The sequence below is a fragment of the Squalius cephalus genome (genome assembly GCF_949319135.1).
Source record: "Squalius cephalus genome assembly, chromosome: 11".
Classification (NCBI taxonomy): Eukaryota; Metazoa; Chordata; class Actinopteri; order Cypriniformes; family Leuciscidae; genus Squalius; species Squalius cephalus.
Window position 1 is genome coordinate 22,399,369 of NC_137132.1, and position 11,121 is coordinate 22,410,489.

The 11,121-nt window shown below is 39.9% G+C and overlaps 1 pseudogene across 1 annotated transcript; it reads right to left on the reverse strand.

Annotated features, from left to right (window-relative positions):
* Positions 1 to 1,443: 1,443 nt before the first annotated feature.
* LOC307167838 (complement C3-like) lies at positions 1,444 to 10,854 on the reverse strand (annotated as a pseudogene). Its single transcript, XR_013824090.1, has 18 exons — positions 10,803 to 10,854; positions 10,232 to 10,544; positions 8,705 to 8,895; positions 8,432 to 8,612; positions 5,957 to 6,027; positions 5,788 to 5,873; positions 4,588 to 4,670; positions 4,420 to 4,507; positions 4,226 to 4,331; positions 3,815 to 3,941; positions 3,471 to 3,586; positions 3,164 to 3,337; positions 2,779 to 2,976; positions 2,468 to 2,662; positions 2,232 to 2,375; positions 1,948 to 2,077; positions 1,777 to 1,854; positions 1,444 to 1,685 (listed from the first exon to the last, which is right to left on the reverse strand). The product of XR_013824090.1 is annotated as a complement C3-like (transcript).
* Between the last annotated feature and the right edge of the window lie 267 nt (positions 10,855 to 11,121).

Genomic DNA, 11,121 nt, shown 5'->3' on the forward strand with positions numbered 1-11,121 from the left:
TAGCTCCGCTGTTGGGAAAACGCTCTGGTTGGTTGAAGCGCTGTCCTATTGCGTGCATAGGGAATTTGAAAGACAGCCGTTTATCCCGCCCCTCGGAGTGAGCGTGTCTATGGTGAGTTGCCAGACTAAACATCTTGATGTAGGTCTGGCTTGCCAGGCTACTTGGAGGTGCTCTAGGCACATGTTTACTGGTTTTCTCTAAAGAAATATATGTTGTTGTTAAAAATGAAAGTAAAAAAGTGATGAAAGTTTTTACAGTGAAATGAGAGTTCCTTGTTTTTATTAAAATCAACAAATACAAGTTCAAGATGCACTGAATCCAGTAAATGCATTTAATGATTACATAATCTAATAAAGGAAAATAAACTTGCCACTACTTAACGGAATTTATTGTAGAATAAAAAGCTATTTTTACCTACTAGCCTTTTATTCATTATATTTAGAACTAGACTAGGGATGTAAACGGTTAATCGATTATCGATTAATTGTCGACAAGAATTTACTCGATTAAATTAAATTAATTGTCGGCTAATTGAACATTGCGAACGTGACACGAGATTCTCGAGGGCGGCGAGAGACCCGACACAAACCTGAGGCGGCAAAAAAGAAACCAAACATGAGGCGGTCAAAACGGAGTGGAGTGTGGGAGCATTTCAAATTTGAGGCGAAGGAGGACGAAAAGTGCCACCATTGCGCATATGCTTCAGTTATTGTGTGTGTGAGGGAGATCTCAGGACTGGTGGGAGCATACTGGCTTTAACCCTCTGGGGTCTGAGGGGTTTTCTGGGCCCTGGAGGTGTTCTGACATGCCCTGACATTTATTTATTTTTTTTTAGTTATTTATAAACATATTAATGGCAAAGGTGTAAATTCAGTCTATATAGCACAAAAAGGGCTACCATAATATCTGATCAACGTGCTTGTAAATGTTTGTATTTTTAAGAGAATAATGTTTATGCGTGGTTATTTGAAAAAATAAAAATGAAAGTTGCTGAAATAAGACCACAAAACACATACTGAATATGTGTCCTCAAGACTTTTGACTAATGTATGTTGTCGCTTCGAGTTCTGGCTTCATGATGTGAAAATCATCCTGCCTAATCGTTCTCATAAAACAATACATTGATTTAAACGTTGTAAAACAGTTTTTTTGTCAGAAGAGGTTTATGCATGGGAGGGGTAATGGCCCATCAATATTAATGAGATTCAGACCAGAGGTGTGACATAGACACTCCCCCAATGGCCCATCAAGTAAAGCAGCCTTAACAAAGAAGAGGAGATTCAAAGGTTTTGTTTTTCAATCTGTTTTATTGTAATTCCTCCTTAGTTCCATGTGGAGGAACTAAATGTTCTAAATTTGCAGGTATCTCACAGTAAATGCTTATGTTGCAAAATTTAGAATGTCAAATCACTGTAGAATTGTGCAATAAATGTAGTTTTAATCTAAGAAAACCCTCCCAAGAGGTTATGCCAGACAAATTGTACCTCTTCAAGGCTGGTTTTTCTCCTCTCAAATTTATCCTTCTTCCTCCTCTCATTTGCAGCTTCGCAGCATTGTTTAAAAGCCTTACGACAGCTGTCCAAAGCTTTTACTCTTTTGAGACGCTCATCACAGGACGTATGCAGTTTGCTTGGCCTTACACCATCAAGACAACATTTCCTGTCTTTGTTCTTATAGCTGTTGACTGTTGATGATATTATCAATTGACATATGATTAAAAGACAAATCATGTGAGGAATGATCAAGGGTTGTTCAAACTGTTGTTTTGCATATACCGACTGCATTGTATTTTGCAACATAGTCCGTTGCTCTCCTGATACGAGGGTCAGGTTTAGAGTTGTAACACTTATGCTCTGAGAAGTAAAAAACTGTGTTGATCACGCTTTCATGCTCTTATGGTTCTTGAATAATAATTCACAAAATAGACTGTCAAGCAAGTATTTTACTTGTGGGTACAGGGGTTTCCAGATCACAGTTACAAATGAAAGTTAGCCCAGCTCTCTGCAGAACAGCACTGGAGTCCTCTCCTCCTCCGACAGAGCAGGCCAAGTCATACGAGTTCATATATTCAAACATCTGTGGGAAAAAAATCATCTCCATCATGAGCGGCAATACTAAAAAGGTACATGCAGTACTTTTAGGAGTACACTAGCATAGCGTACTAGATATCCACAAAACTCCAGTTTTGATTTTGTACATAGTGTACAGCACATAATCCCAAATACATTACCTTTTGAAGGCTTAGTTTGTTTTTGTTCAGAATGTAAACAGCTGAGTCCACTGCGGCAAGAGCCACCTTGGCCTTTGGATCTGTTCTGACCGTCACCTTAAACTCAGTTGCAGGTTTTATCTCAGCCATTGGATCAATTTCTACCTATACAAACAAAACGGTATGTGGAAACACTCGCTTCTAAACCAATATTTCACCATATTTAGATTCTGAATGATAAATCGTCTCTGCTGTACCTTGCCTTTGCAGACATCTTTCACATCGACCCACACAGAGTCAGCCACTATTTTTCCTTTTGGTGTAAGGCCTGTAAAATAGTAGGCGACCAGGCGAAAAGAAGGCACCATTTCCACATTGAATTTCAGATTGATTGTTGTGATTTCAGTTCTTGGCACCCTCCCCACCTGCACAATTCGTCCTTTACTCCAAACCTGTTTGGGGAATTATTTATTTTTTAAATGATGGAAGACATTAGATTGAAGATAAAGCAAATCTGGTAAAGACCTATTCAAAAAATGACATCCAAGCTGATTGCTCTTAGTCTTACCATAAAATAAAAGAAAGTTGTTTTTTCTGAACCCTGAGGTGTAATGTCCCGTAATGTGGCTTTTAAGTCTTCTCCAGGCTGTAGGAACTGTTGCTCCACTTCCAAACTAAGATAGCTGTGTTCTTCAGCTTTTATTACACTGGCTGTCATCTTTTTATCACTACGAATTACCTCCTGGTCTCTCCCCTCGGCAAAAACCTGCAAAATAAGGACCATATTAAATGGACAGTCCCCGTCCTGGATGTTGATTGGTCAATACAAAAGCCACAAGGATACACAAAAGGTTGATACTGTTGTTGACAGCAGATTTAAAACAAGGTCATTGTATATTGTGGCCACTTTGGAATGGTAATAAAGATATATCAAATATCATGTGAAATCTCACCGTTATAGCTAAATTCTTAGCCTGTGGTGGTGTTTGAAAGGACATGGCTACATCTCCCATGTCATTTCCCCAGCCCTCATTGCTCAGAATCTGCTCTGGTGATCCTTTTATTCCAACAGTGGCTGTAAATTTCAAGTTTGGGACTCTTTGGCCATCTGGATATGTTGCAGTAGCCTTCAAAAGAAATGCAGTAATATATATATATATTTATGTATTTGTGTATGCAGGTGTGATACTAACATACATTTTAAAGCCAGAGAGGGATAAAAATAACATATTTGAGTTAAAAATTATTTAGGCCACATACCAAAATGGAAAACATCCCACCCGGGGTGAAATATGTCTTGGTTTTTGACAGATCAACAACATATGGTGATGTCACAATCTTCACAGAAGAACTTTCTGCTTCCTCTAGATTGCCACCTGCATAAAATAAGTCAAAATATTCATTGTGATATGATTTTCAGTCATTTAACATTTTAATACCCATCTGAGGATAAATAGTAACTTTAAGTAAATAAAATAAGTGAATAAGACAAAGAAACGCATATTATTTCATCAATATACTTTTGCACTTGTGATAACTAGAATTCATTTTATTGCATACATTTCCTTATCTAATCATTAGGCTACTTTCCATTTATTACTCACTTGCTTTTTCCAAAACCGAGACTGCAATATAAAGATAATATCCCTCTATATGCCCTTGAGTGTTATTTTTTGACGCTGTCTTTAAGACCTCAGTGAGTACTTCTGTATTTTTATTGCCGTCCTCTACCAACATAACAGAAGAATATAAACAAATAAACCAAATCAGATACTGATAAGTATTTTACACACACATATACATACATATATACGTTTTATATATATATATATATATATATATATATATATATATATATATATATATATATATATATATATATATATACATATATATACATATATACGTAATTTTTTTTTTTTTTTTTTTTTTTTAGACAATTTCTTTTTATTATCTGAAAGACTTAATTGTCAGAAACATTTTAGCTTTTTTCTACAGCAAAATTATTTTCTTACTGCTATCTGCTGTTCAGTGCCTGGGAGATATATCTTATTCCCCATTTCATCAATAAGTCCAAATCGAACATATGCTATCCCGTTGACCCCCTTCCCATAAGTATATCTGAAAACATCAAAAACTGATGAGTTACATGGCAAAATCTGAAGTCAACAACAAACCCCATCAGCATGTGATGGAGTAGTGTACATACCTGGCAGAGATGTTGAATGGAAAGGACTTGCTCATCAAAATAAGGTAAGGCTGTGTAGACTCAATCTTAACCTCAAATGTGGGCAAAACTGTGATAAATGAAAGGTTAAAGTGACCGATTAAACGAGAATTCTTCAAATAGATGCACCTGCAATTTCATAATACCTACCGTATTCCTTGACCTCAAACTCCAATGCTGAGATAGATTCAGGGTACTTATGGAATGATGCAATGATTTTCCATTTGCCAGCCCTGAAGGATGAATAAAATTACCAGAGGCGGACAGAGTACACAGCTACATTACTTGAGCAAAAGTACAGATACCCCTTGCTAAATTTTACTCAAGTACAAGTAAAAGTACTACAGTCAGATGTCTACTTAAGTAAAAGTACTAAAGTACTTGTTTTTAAAAGTACTTGAGTATCAAGAGTACAAGAGTACATTTTCTAAATATTGCATTACTACTGCCACAGTGCTTACATTGGTAAACACAGCAAACACTTGAAGCGAAAACTATCATTAAGTTGTTCAGAAAAATGAAATATTCTGGCGAGGTGAGGCCACGGCTTGGCACATTCCCGGGATGCGATATTTTTTTTCCCCAGGATAGTAGGGGAAGACTCATGAATATTCATTAGGGAAGTCATCCCTGATTGGTCTGATGACCTACCCCTAACCCCACCCCTAAACCTACCCGTCACTGGGGTTAAGACCAATCAGGGATGACTTCCCTAATGAATATTCATGAGTCTTCCCCTACCATCCTGGGAAAAAAAATGTCGCTCCCGGGATGGACCTGCTGCGTCTTCATCCATTGTTTCGTCCATGTTTTCGTCTCTTATCTAAATCTGACCATGGAGTTGACTTTGGCGGAAAGCTGAAGGTGATTGCTGATAGGCTGTCCCAATCAGTGGCGCCTGCACAATCCAATCACATTTGAGAGGGTTTCCGAGATGTTTCTTTTTTCCTTTTAAATTTTTTTTCTTTTTAGAAGAAGTAACGTGTACTCACAGTTATGGATAGAAATGTAGTGGAGTAAAGAGTACAATATTTGCTTCTCAAATGTACTTGAGTAAAGTCATGAGTACTCCCCAAAAATGATACTCGAGTAAAGTACAGATCCCTCAAAATTGTACTTAAGTACTGTACTCAAGTAAATGTACTCAGTTACTGTCCGGCTCTGAAAATTACACACAATATATCATTACAAGTCCATAGCTGTCTCCTATAATGTAATGTTGCCCATTGTATAAGAATATGTATGCAAATGTGATTTTTACAACCAAAGATTTAAACAATCACTATATACACACTTTATTTAGTGTAAGTGTTGTTTAGTGTTCATGTTGTATTCATGTAGTTAACTTACAGCTCCACTTCCGGTATAGTGATAGTTTTTTCCAAGATTTGGTCAGAAATCAAAATATGATTGTAAACAATCAAGCCTTTGCAATTCTGTAAAAAGAAAGTTTTTAACCTGCTCATTCCAGGTATTTGTGCATATTATTCGTGTTTAATCATGGACAATAACAACTTACTGCTATTTGAACGTGAATTTCATCCGTTATGGGGAGCATGTAGTTGTCTAGGGTGAAGATTCTGTATTTTGCTGAAAAACATGGAATAAAGAGAAACTAAACTAATGTGGGCGTTTTAATACTGGTAAACAAATAATACATATTTAAAGGGACAGTAAGTGGGATTTTCTCCCATCTAGTGGTGAAATTGTATTTTGCAATCAAATGAATAGTGCTCTCTAGCGCCTCGCATTTTCAAATGTGTGTTGCATCTACGGTAGCCATTATGTACCAAAAAGCTATGACAGGATGTCCTCTAATAGCACTTCATCGAGTTTTCCTTCGGGTGAACTGGTTTGTTATTTCAAACAAACAACAATTTGACACAACGAACAAATGAATGTTACAGTTTTGAACAAACAAAACTTACAACCTTGTTTATAGGGCCTTCTCTACTTTACTCAATAGTAGAGATACTACTTTGATACTATACCTTGAAATGTGCTGGGGTTTTTTTAATTTAATTTTTGATGTGCACAAATAAATGGCAGGTACCATAAGATTTTCTTCTTCCTGTTCCTTTTTTTTTCTTCGTTCATGCATGTTACGAATGCATGAATGAATGAATGAAACATTTATGTATGACTTGAGCAATAAATAAATAAATAAATAAATAAATAAATAAATAAATGTATCAATTTTCAATACCACAGGGAAGAACTTATAGGCCTACTGTCATATAGATATTTTTATCTATTATTTTCTTTTTTTTTTTTGTCCATCCATTTAAAATCTAGGAAATCATTACTTTCTTCTGAAGAGATCACTTTACATAATGACATATTCAATTAAGGCTTTTTATTCATACAGTATATAAACATTGCTCAATTACCATTGCAAATCTCACCTAAATGTTTGCTCACTCAGTGTATGGGATAATTATTGGGATAATAATTGGGATAATGTGATAATTATTGGGATAATTTTGTTATAATTGCACAAGATAGCTTGTTTTTACTATATTTTATGTAGCCTAATAATTTCACAGTAAATCTCCAAATTAATGTAGAAACATCATAAAGACAGTATATTTCAAATAATTGTTTAATGGCATATTTTTATGAATGAAGTGTTATTTGATTCTGATGTCACTGCTGCACTGTCACATGTGGATCCCACACGCGTCCCATTTTCTCACAACTCTTAACGTTCATTTAAGACTTTATTTAACTAATTTAAGACTGCTCTGATGAGGATACTCAAAGCTAAAGCGCGAAAGAGAAGTCGAGTCTGGCGCGCGTCGTGTCAGCATCACAGGACAGCGCATTCTCTTTTGTATTTTCTCGCTTGCATGGTTAGAAGCATTTGCATGAAGAAGAACGTGATTATATAATGTAACGCTAGCCAAAGGATGACAGAAAAAAATGCTGCTTTAATTGCGTTAAATATTTTTAACGTGTTAAAGTGAAAAACATTAATCGCACGCGTTGCGTTGACAGCAGCACGGACATAACCGATGTGTTTATGTGAATACGCGGCAAGACGGACGTTGTGACAATGTTTTCGTGTGTATTTGACTGTAAGCGCATTGAAAAATAGGCAGCTTTATGTGGACGCACTGGGAATAAGGCACGGGAATAAAATCACACGCAAACGCAACCTCCGCAATTCAACACCGAAAACTTATGATTTGCATTTTTATTATAAATTTGTGCGCATTATTTGTTGTTATTAGAGACTTCCGACGATCCGAGATTGATGGTAAAAAATTTTTTTTACACAGCACCCCTGCTCTCGCCAGAAGCACCCCAGAGTGTCGCGTCACCCCGCTGGGAAACGCTGGTCTATATAGGCTAATAAAAAAATAAAAATAAAAAGCCTGTAATTAAGACCTTAACATTGACTTACCTGTCAAGAAGAAAGCAGGCAACTTCAGCGTCTCTTTTGAAAGCTTTCTCCTGCATTAGCTATCCCGACATTATAATAACCCTTGTTTTTGTAATCTCCGATCACGTTTCCTTTTACGGTCTTATTGTGGACTTTTTCGACGAAGAGGACTCGTTATCCTGTGACTTAACGGTGAAGTGCAGCCTTTTAAACTTGCCGGGGCAGTGACAAAAGCGCCTCTCACTGCTCTGCTCCGTTTCTGCTGGTTTCAGTCACGTGACGCGGGCTCTGAACGAAACGCGTTGTGGAAACGCGTTGGCCTAGTACTTTTTGTCCCTCTCTGCTATTATAGTTTTTCAAGATGGCGGAACTACATGGAAGCCTCCGTGGACTTACCCGTCCTATGTATATAAAGATAATAAATTCTTAGTTTACGAGGATAAGTCAGATCATTGGCAGAGGTATTTGTACACCATTGAGGACATATTTATGAATAAAAATATTGATTTTAGATAATAAAATACCTAAAAAGTTACTTATTGTCCCTTTAATAAAAGTAAATAAGTAGAAGAAAAGAAAAAAAGAAGAAAGTGAATAGTCATACAGTACCTTTTTCCCCTGGATTATAAATGGGCTTGTCTGTTTGGATAAAAATGTACCCCCTTTTAGTTGACAAAAAGATGTTTGCTTTTTTTACTTTTTTTACTTGGTCTGCAAAGACATCATTGCTTTCAGCTGCAAGCTGAACATATGAATCCATTTTTGTACTTCCATACATCTTAGGATCAACCTACAGTACATTGGTTTGAAAAGACATTGGCAGAGTTTGCTGTGGAGAAATACATTTTAACACTTTTAAAAATCTCAAGTGTACAGACTTACTTTAAGTTTCACCACAGCTTGGTAGTTATTGTCCTTGTTAAGGATTATAGATTTCTCTTCTGACAGACGCATTGAAGGAATCTGGTTTTCAAAGTATAGCTGCATGCTGGTTTCTTTAGTTGCTCCATGAAGCTGCACACTCAGTCTCTTCCACTCCCAGGTGAATTTTATTTGGAGCAACAATTAGGCATCTGTGGTATAAATGCATACACATGTATATAAGCATTGATAGGATAGAACAAAATTCAAGAAGTGGGTAATTATGAGAAAACGTACTCGGTTACCTAACGTAACCTCTGTTCTCTCTAGAGAGGGAACGAGTATTGCGTAAGAAGCTTACGCTACGGGTAAAGTCATCTTTTCTCGAGATATGAAGCCAAAAAATTATCCTTAATTTAATATCTTGTCAACGCAGTGCGGCAGCAAGCAGACCTAGAGCAAGCGAAGTCGCGTGCTCATTGGCTGCTCTGCGGCAACTGCAGCAGCCTATCGCTGAAACCTTAGCGTGACGTCACGCCCAATGAGCGCGCTGGGCGCGCTCTCGCGTCACAGCCCATGTGAGGAGGCGTGGCTTTAGCTTATAAAAGAAGGTTCAGAGGCTGCTATTCTCTGGTTTTTGTCGCTGAAGCGAGTGAGCTCGTGGCGCGAGCACGGCGGTTTACGCAATACTCGTTCCCTCTCTAGAGAGAACAGAGGTTACGTTAGGTAACCGAGTACGTTCTCTTACGAGAGGTTCTCTCGTATTGCGTAAGAAGCTTACGCTACGGGAACTTCCCTTGTCAACGCCGTGCGCGCCCCGCATCCACTGAATGAGTCCCAGGGAGAAACCCGGGGAACACTATAACAGGGAACCGGGCGGCCAAGAATGGCTAGCGCAGTACATAAGCACACACATAAGGGGCTCAGAGCGGCGTGGCCGGTCTGACTAACAACCCCAGAATTGAGCTCAACCAGGAGAGCTAAATCACACAGCAGTAGTCTGCACACAGAGTGGGCTGGCTACGCGGGACTTAGACAGATAAGAGTTTAGCCTGCAGGGCAGGAACTTCCAGATTGTAAAATCTCACAAATGTAGAGGGGGAGGCCCAGCCTGCCGCTGTACAAATGTCATGAATGGAAATTCCACTAGACCAAGCCCATGAAGAGGCCATGCCTCTGGTGGAGTGGGCTCTGATACCCAGCGGGCACTGCAGATTTTTAGACGCATAAGCGGCTGCAATCGCGTCCACTATCCACCTGGACAGGCTGTGTTTCGAGGCGGCGAGACCTTTGGTGCGCCCACCAAACGAAACGAAAAGCTGCTCCGAGCGCCTGACAGCGGCGGAGCGTGTAGTATAATTCCTAAGCGCTCTGACAGGGCAAAGGAGTTTACCATCGATCTCGCTGCCGGATGACGGCAAAGCGGAGAGAGAAATGACCTGCGCTCTGAACGGTGTGCCCAGACTTTTGGGGACATAACCGTGTCTCGGTTTGAGGATGACTTTAGAGTCATTAGGTCCAAACTCGAGGCATGCAGCGTTAACTGACAGCGCGTGAAGGTCACCCACGCGTTTAACTGACGACAGTGCTATCAGAAAAACGGTTTTTAGCGTGAGATATTTCATATCCACTGTTTCCATGGGTTCAAAGGGATGCGCTTTCATGGCCTCTAAGACCAGGGAAAGATCCCAAATAGGAACCGACGGGGGTCGCGGCGGGTTCAATCTCCTCGCTCCCCTGAGGAAGCGGATGATGAACTCGTTCCTCCCTAATGCGCGGCCCAGCGCCGAGTCGGCAAAAGCTGAGATGGCCGCAACATAAACTTTGAGCGTGGAGGGGGACCTGCCCGCGTCCAACAGCTCTTGGAGGAAGCACAGCACCTGCGATACCCCACATGTTAGTGGATCCAGCCCTTTGGCGGTGCACCATTTACTAAACACAGACCATTTTGAAGCATAGAGCCGCCTCGTAGAGGGGGCTCTAGACTGTGTGATCGTGTTCACAACCCCTGTTGGCAAGTCAACGGGTAACCGTTGATGACCCACGCATGCAGAGACCAGCGCTCTGGATGGGGGTGCAAAATCGAGCCGTGGGCTTGAGAGAGAAGGTCTCTCCTCACCGGTAACGGCCAGGGGGCTGTGTCCGCCAGCCGTATTAGATCCGGGAACCATGTTTGATTCTCCCAATACGGGGCTATGAGGAGCACCATGTGGCGCGCTTCCCTGAATCTCTCGATAACCTGCGGCAGCAGGGAGACCGGGGGAAAAGCGTAAAGCGGGCCGCTGGGCCAGTTCTGGGCCAGCGCGTCCTCGTTCTTTGAAAAGAACTTTGGGCATTGCGCGTTGTCTTGTGACGCAAAGAGGTCGACTTTCGCTCTGCCGAAACGGCGCCACAGTAACTGGACTGTTTGGGGATGCAAGGACCACTCTCCCGGGGGA